Consider the following 17,838-nt stretch of genomic DNA (forward strand, 5'->3'; position numbering starts at 1 on the left):
TGCCCTTTTCCTGCTATTTTATGATCCTCATTTCCCATATTACTATTATGGTATCCTACCTTGAAGCTATCCCTTGATTTGTCACATCTGCCCAAGCTTGACCCTTCACCCCATTTGTTTAGTTTAAAGCCCTCTCTACTTCCTAGAAATGCGATTCACAAAAACAAGTCCCAGCATGGTTCAAGTGGAGACTGTCCCAATTTTACAGCCCCCACTTTCTCCAGTACTGGTGCCATTGCCTCATGAACCGGAACCCACTTCTCCCACACCAGCCTTTGAGCCACACATTCATCTCTCTAATCTTATTTGCCCTCTGCTAATTAGTACATGGCTAAGGCAATAATCCTGAGATTATTACCTTTGAGGTTCTGCTTCTTAAGCTGATACCTAGCTTTTCATACTGACTATGCAGAACCTCCTTTCTTGTCCTGCCTATGTCGTTGGTACCTACATGGACCATGATGACTGGTACCATGCCGTCCCACTGCAACTTCCTCTCCAGCCCTGAGCAGATGCCCCGAACCCTGGCACCAGGCAGGCAACACAGCAATCTGGATTCTCACTCATTGCTGCAGGGAACTCACTATAACAGCACCTACTACTACTACATTCCTGTTTGCTTCCCCCCCCCCCCCCCCAACCTGCCCCAGCTTGAATGGCTTCCTGTACCATGGTGCCACGGCCAGCTTGCTTATCCACCTTGCAGATCTTGCTTTCATCCACACAGTTTGCAAGTATCTTGAACCTGTTTGGCAATTGCAAAGTCTGAGGCTCCTCCACTACTGTCTTCTCAGTCCCATTATCTGCTTCACTCATGGTCACATCCTCCTGTTTCCCACTACTGACCAAAACAGACAAACCTACTCTAAGAGGCATGACCATCTTCCGGAACAAAGTATCTAGGTATTTCTCCCTCTCCCTTCTGGTGCACAGTGTCTGCAGTTCAGCTTCCTGCTCCAGAATTCTTCTATCTGCTTACACTTTCTGCAGACGTGTTTGTCAAGGATCCAAAAGTACCCACATTCCACAGCTGCAACTTAACACCTATCCATTGTTACTTATGTTTTTTAGTTAACTTAATTTAAATACTCACTTAATTAACTTAGAATAATTCCTATGTATTACACACCTTTCTCCTGAATTCCCACATGAACCTAATTCACCACTCACTCAATCTTCATCTCACTCTGGTGTCATGCCTCCTTGCATGCCCCTTACTGATTACCAATGGGAAAACCAATGCAATAAAATCTCACTAGGTTACCAATAGCCTCCAGTCTTTGCTTCCCAGCTCCTCTCAACACACCACCATACACACACTGCTTGCTACATGTGGTGTTCACCATGGAGCAATACTGATTTAACATCTTAGAACGGCGGTAATCAGCAAGAGGTTTCCTTGCTTATGTTTAACCTGAAGCCATAAGACTGCATGGGGTTTGATGCTCAGTGTCGAAGACTCCCATGGACAGCTCTGCTCCCAACGACTGCATAGTATTGCATCCCCACCTCTGGAGGGTTTTTCCAGCTGGTGGAACAAAATATATCCAGAGAGAGTGATGAAGGAGTCTGGGATGTTTGCCAATGGGTGTGAGTAAGTCATGCTGTTTCTATATAGTCTTGGACGTCCACACCCTGGTCACAAGCTTGCTCACTGGGACTCTGGCAAGGCCACTGAACCTAACAGCTTAACACCATCCAGCTGAGATTTCAACTGTTCATGAGACATTTGGAAATCTGTTCACAACTGATCATTGTTAATCATTTGTTCTTTATTATTTATTTGACGGTTGACTGGAGTTCATCAGTAGCAACAGGTTTTGTGTGAACTTTGGCCTCTGTTGTCCTTTGGGCAAAATCTTACCATTCATGCTGCAGAAAATAATCTTGCTTTGTCTCTCCATTGTTCACTGGGGTCTACCTGTCCTTTGCAAGAATGAAGTGTATCACCAGTCCAATTGCCAGTACAAGTGGTCCTGAAAGGAAGGCTAGGCCACGACGAATAATCAGTTGTTTTGTGGACAGGATTTCTCCAACTGTGGTCACTCCAGTGTCCGCAATGGAAGACTCATCTGTCACCCGGTCCTTGTTTATCTTTCGTTCCATTTGCAAAACATTGGGCATCAAAACAACTGCACTGTTTTCTGTGTCCGCTTCTGTGAAGGAAGTCACATTGAAAGGTTGTAAGTACATGATAGCACCAGTTGATCCAGTAGTTTATAGGAGGGCTGGTGATTAGACAAAGGATCTCCTCCAAGTTTACCAGCCATTTGACAATACCATTTGATCTATATATAGCAGATATGTCCTACCAAAAGCACAATGCCCAATCTAAGCTCCTGAATTCCTGGTTTTGGATTACTTCAATGCAGAGGTTCCCGACTCACTGTACGCAAAGGGTTGACTGTGTAGTCCTCCTGACAAAGTTTAAGGGGCCACCTCAACATATCACTTAACAGTAATTTAACCTGCACACACGTATACATTGCTTTTCCTCTTCCTTTCAGATTTCTACTTATTGTTCAGAACGCCCCATAATCCAACTGAGAGTTGAGCTACCAGTGAGCTGCTAGTTGAGAAACATGATCACAAGATATATGGCTACACAGTTAGCAAGCTGACCAAAAATTGGCAAAAGTTCACTGACCACATGATTGATGGATTTGACCATCAATGACCGCAGGCCGGTCTGAGTTATGCAGCTCAAGTGCTGCTAACCTATTAAAATATGACTTCCTGAGCAACATTTAAGGAGAACTATATGTTGTGCCCTCTTTTAACACTTTGTTAATGATGCAGAATTTTCCATTTATTAATTTGTTCTCTGGCTGTGATCAATGGTGTCATGTTGGCATTTATTGTCCATCCCTACTGGGCCTGAGAAATGCTAGTGGACCACCTAGTTGAACCATTGCAGTCCTTGTAAAAGTATTGACTAGACAATTCCAGGATATTTTCTCAGTGGTCATGAAGAAACAGTGATATACATACCCAAGTCAAGATGGTCTGTAGCTTGAAGAGAACTTGCAGGTTATGGTGTGTCAATGACAAAACTATTGTGTTTATATAGAGGGAGATGGTGGTGTCATTGGATTAGGAACCTAGAGGCTCAGGCTATCTCCTTGGGACGTGGATACAAATCCCACCATGGCAGCTGATGGAATTTGAATCCAATTAACAAATTGAAAGCCAATCCCAGTAATGGTGACCATGAAACGATCATTTTTTGTTGTAAAAACCCATTAGGTTCACAAATGCCCTTCAGGGAAGAGAATCTGCTGTACTTATCTGGTCTGGCCTAGATGTCACTCCAGACCCACAGCAATGCGGCTGACTCTTAATTGCCATCTGAAATGACCTAGCAGGGCAATTAAGGATGGGCAACAAATGTTGGCCTTGCCGGTAATGCCCACATCCCATGAAAGGAAAAAAAAAAATGTTTCCCTTGGGTTTCTGTGGATTTTCCACTGAAATTATAGTGGACAATTGGATGAATCCCTATGAAAATCCAACCCCAAGAGCCTCAGCACTTCTTCAGCACAAGAGAAGCAGATTCCTTAGGAAGATAACTCATTGTCAGGATTATAGGGAAAAAGCTGGTGCGAAGTCTCTTTTGAAGAGCCAGCACAGTCATGCTAGGCCAAATGGCCTCCTTCTGTGCTGTAAGGTTCTATGATTCAATGAGCCGTTTATTGCCTCCTGTAATTGGAGCTTTCCCTAAGCTTATGAATTAAAGCAGAAGAGTAGCCTAGAGGAAGAGCCACCCAACATATTCACCATCAGAAAATTTTAATGCATTTGACAGAGAAGTGTGCAAAACCTAAACTAAACCTCCGTGGAAATTCAGTCCCATAGTGTGTTATCTGCAGTGGGAATTCCTTAAATTGATTGGTCATTATACATTGCTTAGATGAAACCTAAAAATAAATAGTCACAGCAATGATTTGGAATGCTGACAATTATCGGGTTGCCGTGTGCTGCAGCACTAAGTTAGATCATTGTGCACAGCACTGAAAGGATGCCAAAGCCTGCTGGAGATTTACTAGAATGTGCTGTAGCGAGAGTAGCGGAAAATCAGAGATGGCCAAACGTCAATTCTGGGACAATGGCAGGAAAACAGAACCAGCCTCTCACCTCTCTTATGTGTCTCTACTTTTTGTATCCATGTGTTAATTTTAAAATCAAAGATCTGTGGTTATCGTTGTCTTCACTGATCTCCAACAGGGGTTGGACTTTAAACGAGGAGGTTAATCAGCATCAGTGGCTTAATTATAGCAGATTTTCTGATTATTTTTGATGGTGGGAATTTCATGTAGCACAATTTAGTTTGATAAATGAACTAAATTATAACTGATTAATTTAATAAAAATGGGCCAAATCTTCCAGTCTCTGGATCATCAGAGACTGGAAGTACAGCCAAAGATGCCTGTCAGGACCCTGCAGAAGTCCTGACATTTTGACCTATGTGGAAATTGCCCAGGAAGTTTCAACTTCTGATGGGCAATTTTTCTGCTCCCTGGGACCTCCCTTGAATGTCTCTCACTCTGAGTTAGAGTTGGAGACCTCAGACCATGCCAATGTAACTTACCTGGATGGTTGCCCAAGAAATATTAGACAGATTAAAACCTAGTCTAACTCTCGGGTAACTCTAGAACTGTCCCCCCAGTCACTCACACTGACCCCCTGATGACTCCCCTGACCACCTGACTATTCCCCCGACGTGACTACCCCCTGACCCAACTACCTCCAACCACCCCGACTCCCCCCAACTACTTAACCCCCCACAATCACCCCTTGACTACCCCCCGATCCCCGCCCTGACTAACCCCCGATCACCTATCCTCCAGACCCGACTACCCCCGACCCGACAAGACTCTGACCACCCCCTACCCTCCCCACCAACTACCCAACCTCCTGATCATCCCTTGACTACCCCTCCGATTCCCCCAACAACCCTCCCAACCACCTGACTAACCCAGGACCAGAACTGACCAGCCCCCAATCTGACCACCCCTGTCGACAGACCTGACTATCCGCCCGACCCACCCACTCATCCACCTTCCCACCTTGCCCACCCACCTACCCCACCTACCCTACCCATGTCACCCACCTTACCCACTTATCCACTCACCCACCTAAGAATCTACGTACCCAACCCATCTACCCATGCTATCACCCTGCCTATTCGTTCATTCATTCACCATTGAGCTTTGAGCTTACTATATGCAGCTAGTAAAAACGGATCGTGTCCTGTCTTCCCAAGAATCTACTCCGCTTTGATGGAGTTCCCCGATGGACATTGCATTCCGCATTTCTGGAAAAGCTGGGCTCAGAAGGTCCCAGAAGAAATGCGGAGAAGCGTCGAGTCGGAGGAATTTTCCAACTGAGCGGCAATCCGACACAGACTGCCACTCCTCGGAAGATCTGGACCAACGTATCAAACTCTTACATGTTAACATTCTATTTTTACCTGTTGCGATATCCTCGGTTTGACCACCAGAGGCACTGTTTGTGGTGTCCCCATCTCTGATCATACCTGCATTAACCTGAGCCTTTGAACAAAGGACAAAATCACCATGAAAGGTGAAGGAAGGGCACGACAGGGATAACACTTGCTGTGCAAAGCGTTCCGTAATCTGTATTATTTAAATATTGCTTTAAATATAACATACCTGCTAGTTGTTGGGATTTAATTTCATACTGATTGCACATTTAGCATCTCTGGAAGTCTGACATTTCAAATCTTCCTTCGTGAAATAGCCCAGTGACATATGGGGCAGAATTTTACGGCGGCGGGATTTTACAGTCCTGCTGAAGTCAATGGACTCCCAAATGGCTTGTTGCACTTTATGGCCCCACCCCCACTGCGACTGGGCAGCAAAATTCCGCCCATTGCGTAGAATTCCATGTTCGGTGTGAAGGAGGATTTTATTGGGGGAATGACAATTCAGACCAGCCCTTTGAGTACAGAGCACCGAGAGAGGAGCCTCGCATCTCACCTGACATGTGTTCGAAAGCAGGTCACATGGCCAGGATTTTCCAGAGGTCGGGCGGGTCCAGCGGGGGCGAGCGGGACCGGCCACGAATCGGAATGCCGCCCGCGATGGGGCCGCGACCAGCATTTCACCCTGGCTGGCCCATTCATTGCCAGGCAGTGTGAGTCACGCACTGCAGCGCTCAGCACTGCCCGTGTGGCAGGGGCGAGGGAGGAGGGTGAGCACGGAACTTCACCCATCCGCCCAGGCGTGCACGGTAAAAGCCCCCTGAGGCACCGAGCTGCTTCAGGGAGCTGAAGCTTTTCGAAAATAAAAAAATAAAGAAATCAAAAATGTTAATGTTCTCTTATGTGACCCTGTCAGGGGCGTGTTACATTAGTTCGGAATTTTTAAATGTTTTTTTAAATCACTGACGGAAACCTCATCCCGGCCATCAAAATTCCTTAAATTCTGGAACGGTCCCATCGGATTGGAAAATAGTGAATGTGACTCCTCTATTCAAGAAAGGAGGGAGACAGAAAGCAGGAAACTACAGACCAACATCTGTCATAAGGATAATGCTGAAATCTATTTTTAAGGAGGTTATAGCAGGGCACTTAAAAAAATCTCAGGGCAATCAGGCAAAATCAACATGGGTTTGTGAAAGGGAATCATGTTTGACTAATTTATTGAAGCTCTTTGAGGAAGTAACAAGCAATGTGGTTAAAGGGGAACCTGTGGATGTGTTGTATTTAGATTTCCAGAAGGCATTTGACAAGGTGCCACATCAAAGGTTACTACACAAAATGAGAGCTCATGGTGTATGTATAACGTATTAGCATGGATAGAGGATTGTTTAGCTAACAGGAAACAGAGAGTAGGCACAAATTGGTCATTTTCAGGTTGGCAAGATGTGACAAGTGGAGTACCACAGGGATCAATGGTGGTGTCTCAACTTTTTACAATTTGTATCAATGATTTGGATGATGGGACCAAATGTATTTTGCTAAATTTGCTGATGACACAAATATAGGTAGGAAAGTAAGTCATGAAGAGGACATATGGAGTATGCAGAGTGATATAGATAGGCTAAATGAGTAGGCAAAAAATTTGGCTGATAAAGTATAATGTGGGAAAATGTGAACTTGTCCACTTTGGCAGGAAGAATAGAAAAGCAACATATTATTAAAATGGAGAGAGATTTCAGAATGCTGATGTACAGAGGGATCTGGGTGTCCTGGTACATGAATCACAAAAAGTTAGCATGCAGGGACAGCAAGTGATTAGGAAGGCAAATTGAATGTTATTGCTTAATGCAAGGGGAATGGAATATAGAAGTAGGGATGTTTTGCTACAGTTGTACAGGGCGTTAGTGAGACCACATCCAGAGTACTGTGTACAGTTTTGGTCTCCTTATTTAAGAAAGGATATAGATGCATTAGAAGCAGTTCAGAGAAGTTTCACTTGACTGATACCTGGGATGGGGGGATTATCTTATGAGGAAAGGTTGGACAGGCTGGGCCTGTATCGATTGGAGTTTAGAAGAATGAGAGGTGGTCTTATTGAAACATATAAGATCCTGAGGGGACTTGACAGGGTGGATGCTGAAGGGATGTTTCCCCTTATGGTTTCCCCTTATGACAGAACTAGGTCACACAGTTTTAAAAAAGGGGTCTCCCATTTAAGATGGTGATGAGAAGATTTTTTCTTCTCTCAGAGGGTCTTGAGTCTTTGGAACTCTTCCTCAGTGAGAGGTGGAGGCAGCATCATTGAATATTTTTAAGGCAGAGGTAGGTAGATTCTTGACTAACAAGGGAGTCAAAGGTCATCAAGGGGAGATGGGAATGTAGAGTTGAGGCCACAAACAGATGAGCCATAATCTTAATAAATGGCAGAGCAGGCTCAAGGGGCCAAATGGCCTACTCCTGCTCCTAATTCTTTTGTTTGTATGTTTGTAGGAGAGAAAACAGAACTCTGGACAAGCAACACTTACACTAGGAACTTTATCAAATGCCTTAAAATAAAAACTCCGGGTATATTATATTTATTGAATTCTCTTAATCAACAAATTCAATTACATCATCAAAGAATTCCAGTACATCAGTCAGACACGATTGCTTCTCAATCCATTCCAACTTTGTGTTTTTCTTATAAACACCAATGCACATTGGCGGGACTGGAAGATCTCACTGGCATGAGGGACTGGAAAATTCCAGCCTATATTCTTGAGTATTTTTCTCAAATTAGGCTAACCATACTATTGTACCAAGGGCGTTGCTTAAAATGGGAAGAGTTTATAACTGTGACTAAGACACTCAATAGGATGCAATTCACCTGGAGTGGTAATGCAAACTGAGCAATAGCAAATCACCTGCCTGTTACATATTGTGCAGTGTAAGTAGGCAGACTGTGAAATATATCACTGATTTGCTATTGACCATTCCATGCCATCCGCCAATTGAATTTCACCTCAGACATCCTTACTCGTTGATTCAGGATCCCTGGATTTCTACCTACAGCTCAAGAGTGTTCAGATCAATTGTAATAGCCTTGCACTAGCTGAGATCAACTAATTCAGGACACATCAGAAAATGTATCTGGCGCTTTCCTGATCTTTGTGGATCAAATGCACATGGGGAATTGCGTTTCCCAAGTCTTGAAGTTTAAAGATTTATTCTTCTCTGATATAACATAACAATATTTGCCCCATTAAGTGGAAATCGCTGCTCCTTATATAGCTTGGAGTTAGCTGCACCTACGTGGGTAATGAGAGCTTGGCCTAAATAGCCAAGTGGTTATGGTACTGGGTTTGTAACCCCAAGATCAAGAGTTCAAATCTTACAATGGCAAACTATGAAACAATGTAACTTCATCTGAAACAGATGGAAATGGGTTTGTACTCAAAAGAGTTACCTGAGTAATGAGTGTGTCACATGCTGTAGACAACCCTATACCTATGGAAATACCAGATATAGTTATTGCTTGTTCAAGAGAAATAAAATGAAAAGAAAGCATTTAGCAACATCATTCTCGATGTCACCAACGTGCTACAAATTTGGACATTTTAATGTAAATGAATAAAATACCATTGTGATTTTTTTTTACTGCTTTTAATTCTTTCCCTTTTCTCTCCTCCTTCCCATTAGGTAGCAACTCTTGATACCCTTATTTCCTCCAGACCCGACAATTCCAATGCTCTCCTGCTAGACTCCAATCTTCCAAACTCCGTAAACTGGAGGTCACCCTAAACTTTGCTCCCCATATCCTAACTCACACCAACCCCACTTCATACATCTTCCTGTGCTCATTGATCTACATTGTCTCCCTGTCCACATGTGCCTCAAATTTAGAATTCTTATCTTTGTGTTCAAATCCTTCCATAGCCTTGCCATTCCCTATCTCTGTTACCTGTTCCATCCCTACAATCCTGCAGGAACTCTTGCGGTTCTCCTGTAGTGAGTGCATCCCCTGCTTCCTTTTCCCCATCATTGACGGCCGTGCTTTCAGCTGCCTGGATCCAAAACTCTGCAATTTCCACCCTAAACATCCCTGCCTCATTATCTCCCTCTGTCCTCCTGCAGGGACCCGCCTTAAACCTACCTCCCTGACCATGCAGTTGATCACCTATTCAAATAGCTCATTCTTTGGCTCAGTGTCAAGTCCTTTTGCCTGCTTATTCCCCTGTGGAGAGCAATGTGACTTTTATTATGTTAAAGGTGCTACATAAGTGCAGGTTATTGGTTTTAATACAGTTCCTTGGACCTCAGCAGCTCATGAATGCCTTGCACAAGTGACAGTACTCATGTGTGATCCAAGCGGCTGCCAAAGGATTATCTGCCCATGAAGAGCATTCAGACTGAGCCCAATCTCATTCTCATCCAATGTGCACACACATTGGACTTCCAGGATGGCTTATTAACGATGGTGATGAGCTGGGATTCCTAGCTGGTGTTTCTGTTCTTTAGCCTAGGGCCACTGAAGCAACTGCTGCTCTCTCATTGTCCTTCCACTGAGAGCAGCAGGTAACGCCCAGGCTTTTTCACAAGGAGCATTTCATCAGCTGGTAAAGGCACTAAGCTTCAAACTGATCGGAAGAAATGCAATTCCATCACTATTTTATACAGGATACATTATGATGAATAAATGTGCATATTCTGAATATAAACTCACCGCTGAGGCAAGACTAACTGCGTCCAATTCAGTTCTTCCTAAATGTCCACAGAATGTGGAGCTGACAATATTTAGGAGAAATATCTTCACTGTGTCAAAAACTGTCAAAGGGAAATGAATGATAAATAATACACACTGGCCGCTTAATTTTGATCAAACTCTTTTACATCTAAATGTAATCAAATTAACATGATCATATTTTACTGAAAGCAAATGTCTTATGTTTTCATGTTCATCATTTTGAAAAAAAAAGAAATAGGAGCCGGGATAGGCCATTCAGCCCGTCAAGGCTGCTCTCCCAGTCAATAAGATCATGGCTGATCTGATGTGGCATTAACTCCACTTTCTGCCTGCTCCCCATAACCCTTGACTCCCTTGTAGATCAAAATGTCCTTTCAGCATCTACCCTGTCAAGCCACCTTAGAATCTTATATGTTTCAATAAGATCACCTCTTATTCTTCTAAACTCCTTTGAGTATAGGCCCAACCTGCTCAATCGCTCCTCATAAAACAATTCTCTCATCCCAGCAACCTAGTGAATTTTCTCTGAACTGTGTTCAGTGCAAGTATGCCAGATACCTGGGATGGGGGGATTATCTTATGAGGAAAGGTTGGACAGGCTGGGCCTGTATCAATCGGAGTTTAGAAGAAAGAGAGGTGATCTTATTGGAACATATAAGATCCTGAGAGGACTAGACAGGGTGGATGCTGAAGGGATGTTTCCCCTTATGGAAGAGACCAGAACCAGGTCACACAGTTTTAAAAAAGGGGTCTCCCATTTAAGATGGCGATGAGAAGATTTTTTCATCTCTCAGAGGGTCGTGAGTCTTTGGAACTCTTCCTCAGTGAAAAGTGGAGGCAACATCATTGAATATTTTTAAGGCAGAGGTAGGTAGATTCTTGACTAACAAGGGAGTCAAAGGTCATCAAGGGGAGATGGGAATGTAGAGTTGAGGCCACAAACAGATGAGCCATAATCTTAATAAATGGCAGAGCAGGCTCAAGGGGCCAAATGGCCTACTCCTGCTCCTAATTCTTTTGTTTGTATGTTTGTAGGAGAGAAAACAGAACTCTGGACAAGCAACACTTACACTAGGAACTTTATCAAATGCCTTAAAATAAAAACTCCGGGTATATTATATTTATTGAATTCTCTTAAGCAACAAATTCAATTACATCATCAAAGAATTCCAGTACATCAGTCAGACACGATTGTTTCTCAATCCATTCCAACTTTGTGTTTTTCTTATAAACACCAATACACATTGGCGGGACTGGAAGATCTCACTGGCATGAGGGACTGGAAAATTCCAGTCTATATTCTTGAGCATTTTTCTCAAATTAGGCTAACCATACTATTGTACCAAGGGCGTTGCTTAAAATGGGAAGAGTTTATAACTGTGACTAAGACACTCAATAGGATGCAATTCACCTGGAGTGGTAATGCAAACTGAGCAATAGCAAATCACCTGCCTGTTTCACATTATGCAGTGTAAGTAGGCAGACTGTGAAATATATCACTGATTTGCTATTGACCTTTCCATGCCACCCGCCAAGTGAATTTCACCTCTGACATCCTTACTTGCTGATTCAGGATCCCTGGATTTCTACCTACAGCTCAAGAGTGTTCAGATCAATTGCAATAGCCTTGCACTAGCTGAGATCAACTAATTCAGGACACATCAGAAAATGTATCTGGCGCTTTCCTGATCTTTGTGGATCAAATGCACACGAGGAATTGCGTTTCCCAAGTCTTGAAGTTTAAAGATTTATTCTTCTCTGATATAACATAACAATTTTTGCCCCTTTAAGTGGAAATCACTGCTCCTTATACAGCTTGGAGTTAGCTGCACCTACCTGAGGTATGAGTGTGTCACACGCTGTAGACAACCCTATACCTATGGAAATACCAAATACAGTCATTAAAATTTCAATTAGCGGGGATTTTTCGATGCCTGTCCAGCATTACAGTTGACAGGTGGGCGAATCCTTTGCATTTTTGAGGACATCTCATCCAAAGTGCAGGATTAGGTTTCCGAGATTAATTAACAAAAAGATAAAAATGTGTGGACATAATTCTCAACACCCATATGTTGAGGTGACTCATTCTGAAGCGTGGACATTGCTTCCAGATTTTACATTCTGTTTTTATTGATTTTAAATTCGTCAGCTCGCTGAGGCAGCTCTCTGCCTTCGAGGACCTTTAATGCTGCGTTCCCCCACAATCGCGTTAACTTCAGCACTCGCCCTCCTCCCGCCCCCCCCACCCCGGAAGCGCTGAACGTTTCAGCACGCCTGTCACGTTGGCTGGCCGTTAATTGGCCAGCCAGCGTGAAATCTCGGTCGGGGGCCAATCGCTGGTGGCGGGTCGTTTCCCGGCCGCTTCCGGGCCTGCCGATTGTGCCCGTAAATCAAGGCCAAAATCCCGCCCCCATATCTTGGAAAATAGCAATCCCAAAAATTTGACATTGATGAATCCTTCACTGTAAAGGGAAAATAAACCAATTATTTTACTTCTCTCCTTTGGATATTTCATTCTCAACAGATCCATCCCATCCCAAGCATGTCACCCACCACCTCCTCCATTGGGTTCCATCACCCCCTTCTGATGTAATATATGGTTACAATCTACTGCCATACCAGGTTGTTTAATTATTAACAATTGTCCTTTAAAAGCTGCAGGAGTTGTACCATCTACACATAAGGCTTAATGGTTTTGTAGGATTGCTTCATTTGAGAAATTAATTATTAATTATGTCAGTTTTTAAAATTTCCATCGCAGCTAACAACAAATCTTAATGAATGAATAATTCTTTACTGTTGCACTGTTGACTGGTGTCCACTTTAAGGTAGAGTAAAGGTGAAGGACATACTCAATATCCTTTGTGTCATGTGAACTACACTGAAGAGTTGTATTCATGTATTATGCCTGATGAAATGGCTTGAGGTTCAATGGTCATTTTTAAAATCAATCTTGACTTAGCAAAATCTTTGCTTCGATGGTAAAGTTACTGAGATTTACTTATGTCCAGTGACCTTTGTTTATTTGCTTTTTATTCATTCTCAGGATATGGGCATGGCTGACAAGATCGGCATTTATGATCCATCCTAAATGAGCTTTGAGAAGTTAATGGTGAGCCTTTTTCTTGAACCATTACAGTCCAGGTGACGAAGGATCTCCTAACAATGCTGCCTCACTGTAGATATTAATCCTAGCAGTTAAATTTAATAGGTTTACAAATTCTGTTTACCTCAAACAACTATAGATACACAAGTAAAGGTTTAACTTGCCACCTGGGCTTAAAGCTGGCTTTGTGAATTGCCAATGTGTGGTGTAGTGTTCAATTGTTCTGTGTTTGATTATGTGAACCTGCTTGCAACTGATGCTGACTGTGCTTTATTGGTCACACCTAGGTGTGGACTCAGGGAAAAGCAAACAAAGCTGCAGAAAAAACCAGAAGCTAGAGTGAGATTTTAAAGCATGTAACTAAATCCTGTTACACACACACGCAAACTAGTGTCATCTCTGCATAGATCCGAGATATAAAATATACAACAGGTGGAAATGAATTTCAGGAGCTTTCTTTATTTGGTAGTCAATCTGTAACACCAGTTTTAAAACCTATCCTGGCTGGATATGAAGGGACATGTCAGGAAAATTTTTTCATACCTTTAATAAATTTTTAGCAGTTCAGCCGATCTCCCTGAGGCAGCACTTTGCCTCAGGGAGATCTGTGTGCTCTTCTGTGCACATGCGCGAAAGATTGCACGGACCTGCTCAGGGAATCACCCCCCACTCGCACAGGGAGCGCACAGTGCTTCCGGGCGGATGTCACGCTGGGCGGTCCTTAATTGGCCAGCCCACATAAAATGGGAGCGTGCTCCCAATCGGGGGCGCCAATCGGGAATCCGTCCGCTCGCACCCAATCCCGCACAACCCCCCCTGACGGGGGGAAAATGCCACCCAGAGTTAACGTTTCGAGTCCGTATGACTCTTCTTCGGAGCTCTCAATGACAGTCATAATGTGAACTCGAAACATTGAGTCTGTTTCTCTCTCCACGGGTGCTGCCAGACAAGCTGAGTCTTTCCAGCATTTTCTGTTTTCGTTTCAAACAGGGCCTCAGTTCTGTGCCTCACCCAGGAGACAGCACCTCTGACAGTGCAGCACTGACTCAGAGCTGCGGTGGAGTTTCAGCTTCGAGATTGTGCTCAAGTCTCTCAAAAGGGACTTGAATTCGCAACCTGCCGACTCAGGCTACCCACTGAGACACAGCTGACACCTAGAAGAACCATGAGACTGAATGTCAGAGAATTTGAATTTATGAGGACAATCTGGAGAACCTTTGACATTTCGGTCTTTCAGAGAAGCCAGGTAAGTGGGATCTACCAGCGAGGAGGGACGAAAAGCGAACGGAATAGAAAGGGTAAATCAGGAAGACTAGTTGAGCTTTAAGGATGACAAAGTGTGTGTCACTTAAACAAAAGGCAAATTTAGGACTAAAGTCAGGGAGATTTTTCACACTTTTGAACAACGAAAATAAAAAGTCCCGAAATTTATTCAAGCAAAAGTCAGTGGGGGAACTGTGGCTTTTTTCTGCTGGATGAGTTAGGATCATTCAAATGCCACCCCCCCGCCCCCTCCACCACCAATATCTGGTGACCTCCAGAGAGGGCAGCAAGATGAAGGAGTCGAATCAAAATTGGGCAAAGCATGACAGATGTTTTCTGCCATTCAGCTTTAAAATGAATTGCGGAATTAATTATTAACTAGACTGTGAGGCAAAGCTTGGAAAATTCTTGCTTCACTGAGTTTTCAATCTAAGCACAATTTTCATAGGCAAGGCCAACATATTTATCAAGAATAAGATGTATTTTGGAGCTACCATAGCTAAATAAACTCTAAATGCTGGCTATCAAAAGATGATAAGACAAGGGAAACAGTCAAGAACAGTTCATCTGGAATTCCACTAACTCTACACTATAGTTTACAAGATCATAGAATGAGACAGCACAGAAGGAGGTCATTCAGCCCATCATGCTTGTACTAACTCTTTGAAAGAGCTATCCAATTAGCCCCACTCCTCTGCTCTTCCCCCATAGCTCTGCAATTCTTTTTCTTTTCAAGTGTTCATCCAAGTTCCTTTTTAAAGATACTATTGAATTTGCTTCCACCACCCTTTAAGACCGTAACAACTCTCCGAGTAAACAAATTATCCTTATCTTTCCTCTGGTTCTTTTGCCAATTATCTTGAATCTGTGTCCTAATTAGTTATTGATCCTCCTGCCAGTGGAAACAGTTTCTCACCATTAGTGTTATCGAACCCCTACATAATTTTGAAGATCTCCATTACATCTCCCTTTCACCTTCTCCGTCCCAAGGAGAACAAGCCCAGCTTCTCCAGTCTCTCATCTCACTTAAGCACAGCACTATAGCGGGGGCGGGGTGGGCAGCAGCGGGTGGGCGAGGGATGGTGGTGGTGAACTGCTCCTCCCCTCAGAAGGAAAGTCAGCCAGAAGCAGACGCGGCTGGAAGGAGCCTGACACGCAGCCATAGCAAGCTGAGGGTGGCCTAAAGTGGTTGAGAGCGGTACTTCCACCCCTCAGTGGAAGGAAGTCCCGCCCTCAGGAGCTGCCGGCCAATCAGATTGGCCAGCAGCTCCAGCAGTCCCAGAGCCGGGTAGTGGGCACTGCCAGGACTTGCAGGAAAGAGCAAGAAAAGGGGCGATGGCTGCCACAGAAAGGTGACGCCTGGGGTGCAGGGAGGGGTCCTAGAATCCAGAGAAGGGGGAAGAGAGGGGGGGGGGGGGGCGGGCAGGTTTTGGAGGGGAGGTGGCGTGGAAGGAACTGGGGGCTGGGGGGAGACGATACCTTGGAGGGGTACCCCACTGTGCGCAGGAGACCGGCTGAATGAAGTGCCCCCTTTCCTTCCCGCCCTTTTACATCTTGGCCTTAAAAACCAGCCTACCTGCTCCCGCCCACCTGACCATGCCAGTCATATTATGGGCAGAGTATTATCCAGGTCAATAAGCTTGCTGACAAGCCTAATTTCCCCTTAATTATTTACTTACATATGGCGGGGGGGCTGCCAATTTTGGCACCCGTCCAGCTAGCGTACTATGGAGGTCAGCTGGGGGGTGGATGGGGTGGGCTAGCCATCTGGCCTAGTTTACATGGACTTCTGTCGAAAACACGATCGATGGGGGCCTGTAAAATCCAGCCCTTAGTCTTTTGATGAGGAAGGCAATTCGCTCCATGTTAATTCATGCATCTTGAATGTTTCCTCCCTCTCTCTCACTCAATCCTTTCCAAAAGATTCCATAAGTTTTGCCTCCACAACTGTGTGAAATTCTATTCTATTCGTTGCGTGTGAAGAAATATTTCATCATAATTTACTAGTTTGCACCTGTGTCCACTTATCCTAATGGCTCAATATAACTTAAGTTCAGATACCTGCCAGAACTTGCCCTCCCACAGTATTCATAGTTGTTGTACTTTGTTTATTATTACAATTAATGCTTTACTGAAGACAATATATCTCTGTTCCCTTTCTTTTTAAGAACATAAGAAATAGGGGCAGAAGTGCTCCTACAGCCCCTCGAGTTTACCCTGTCATTCAATAAGATTATGACTGCTTTTCAATTTCTACTCCATTTTCCTGCCTGATCCCTATTTCCATTTATTCCCTTAAATTCCAAAAATTTATCAATCTCATGGGTAGAATTATCTCCCCTCTTTGGGGGAGTTGGGGGGGGGGGGGGGGGTGGTGGAGGTTGTGTGGGGGAGGGCGTGGGCGGGCACAGACCCAGTCAGCACCCCCAATCGGGTCCGTGCCGCAATTTTATGTAGGCGGGCCAATTAAGGCCCACCCAGCGTGACGCGCACCTGGAAGCGTTGGCGGGGGGGTGGGGGGGGGTGGGGGGGGCGGTGCTGGTGTCTGAGTTGGGAGCGCCCTCTTTCATGCACGCACCTGAAAGAGCACAGAAATCTCTGAGGCACAGAGGTGTGCACGTGTGAATTAATTTTAATAAAAATTTGTGTGAAAATTTAAAATCATTCATGAAACCTCATCCCACCTGTGGATGAGGCCCCATGAAAAATGTGAAGGCTGCCTAGGCTCTTCACCTGCCCGCCAACCTTAAGGTTGGATGGGCAGCTCAGGTAATTGCTTAGTTGCCTTTTTAAATGGCCTTAATAGGCCTTCGACATTTCAGGGGGCACGCAGCCCACGTCACTCCGCGTCATTTTACGCCTTGGCGAGCGGGCCCCACCCCCGCTCGCCGAGCCGAAGATTCAGGCCCGTGTCTTGAATATACTCAATGACTGAGCATCCACAGCTCTCTGGGGTAGAGAATTCCAAAGATTCACAACCCTCTGGGTGAAGAAGTTTCTCCTCACCTCAGTCCTAAATGGCTGTCCCCTTATCCTGACTCTGATACTGAGCCACTTAAGAAACTTTTAAGGCAAGTGACCAAAAGCTTGGCCTAAGAGATAGATTTCAAAGAGTGTCTTAAAGGGAAGAGAGACTAGAAAGGAGATGATGTTAAGGAAGGGTACTCAAAAACTTAGCGTCGATGGAGCTGAAGCAGGACCACCAATGGTGGAATGATTAGGATCGTGAATTTGAACCAAAACTCACCAACATGTGGAAATACTTCATTCCGAAGTTACCTGTTCAGGAAATTGTACATGCGG

General features: G+C 44.3%; 1 long non-coding RNA gene across 1 annotated transcript; it reads right to left on the reverse strand.

Moving 5' to 3' along the window:
* Positions 1-1,776: 1,776 nt before the first annotated feature.
* On the reverse strand, positions 1,777-16,885 carry LOC121283157. The gene is made up of 3 exons (XR_005944202.1): positions 12,003-16,885; positions 10,146-10,246; positions 1,777-2,156 (listed from the first exon to the last, which is right to left on the reverse strand). It is a non-coding gene; the product is annotated as an uncharacterized LOC121283157 (long non-coding RNA).
* Between the last annotated feature and the right edge of the window lie 953 nt (positions 16,886-17,838).

This window comes from Carcharodon carcharias, chromosome 10 (genome assembly GCF_017639515.1).
Source record: "Carcharodon carcharias isolate sCarCar2 chromosome 10, sCarCar2.pri, whole genome shotgun sequence".
In the NCBI taxonomy this organism is placed as follows: Eukaryota; Metazoa; Chordata; class Chondrichthyes; order Lamniformes; family Lamnidae; genus Carcharodon; species Carcharodon carcharias.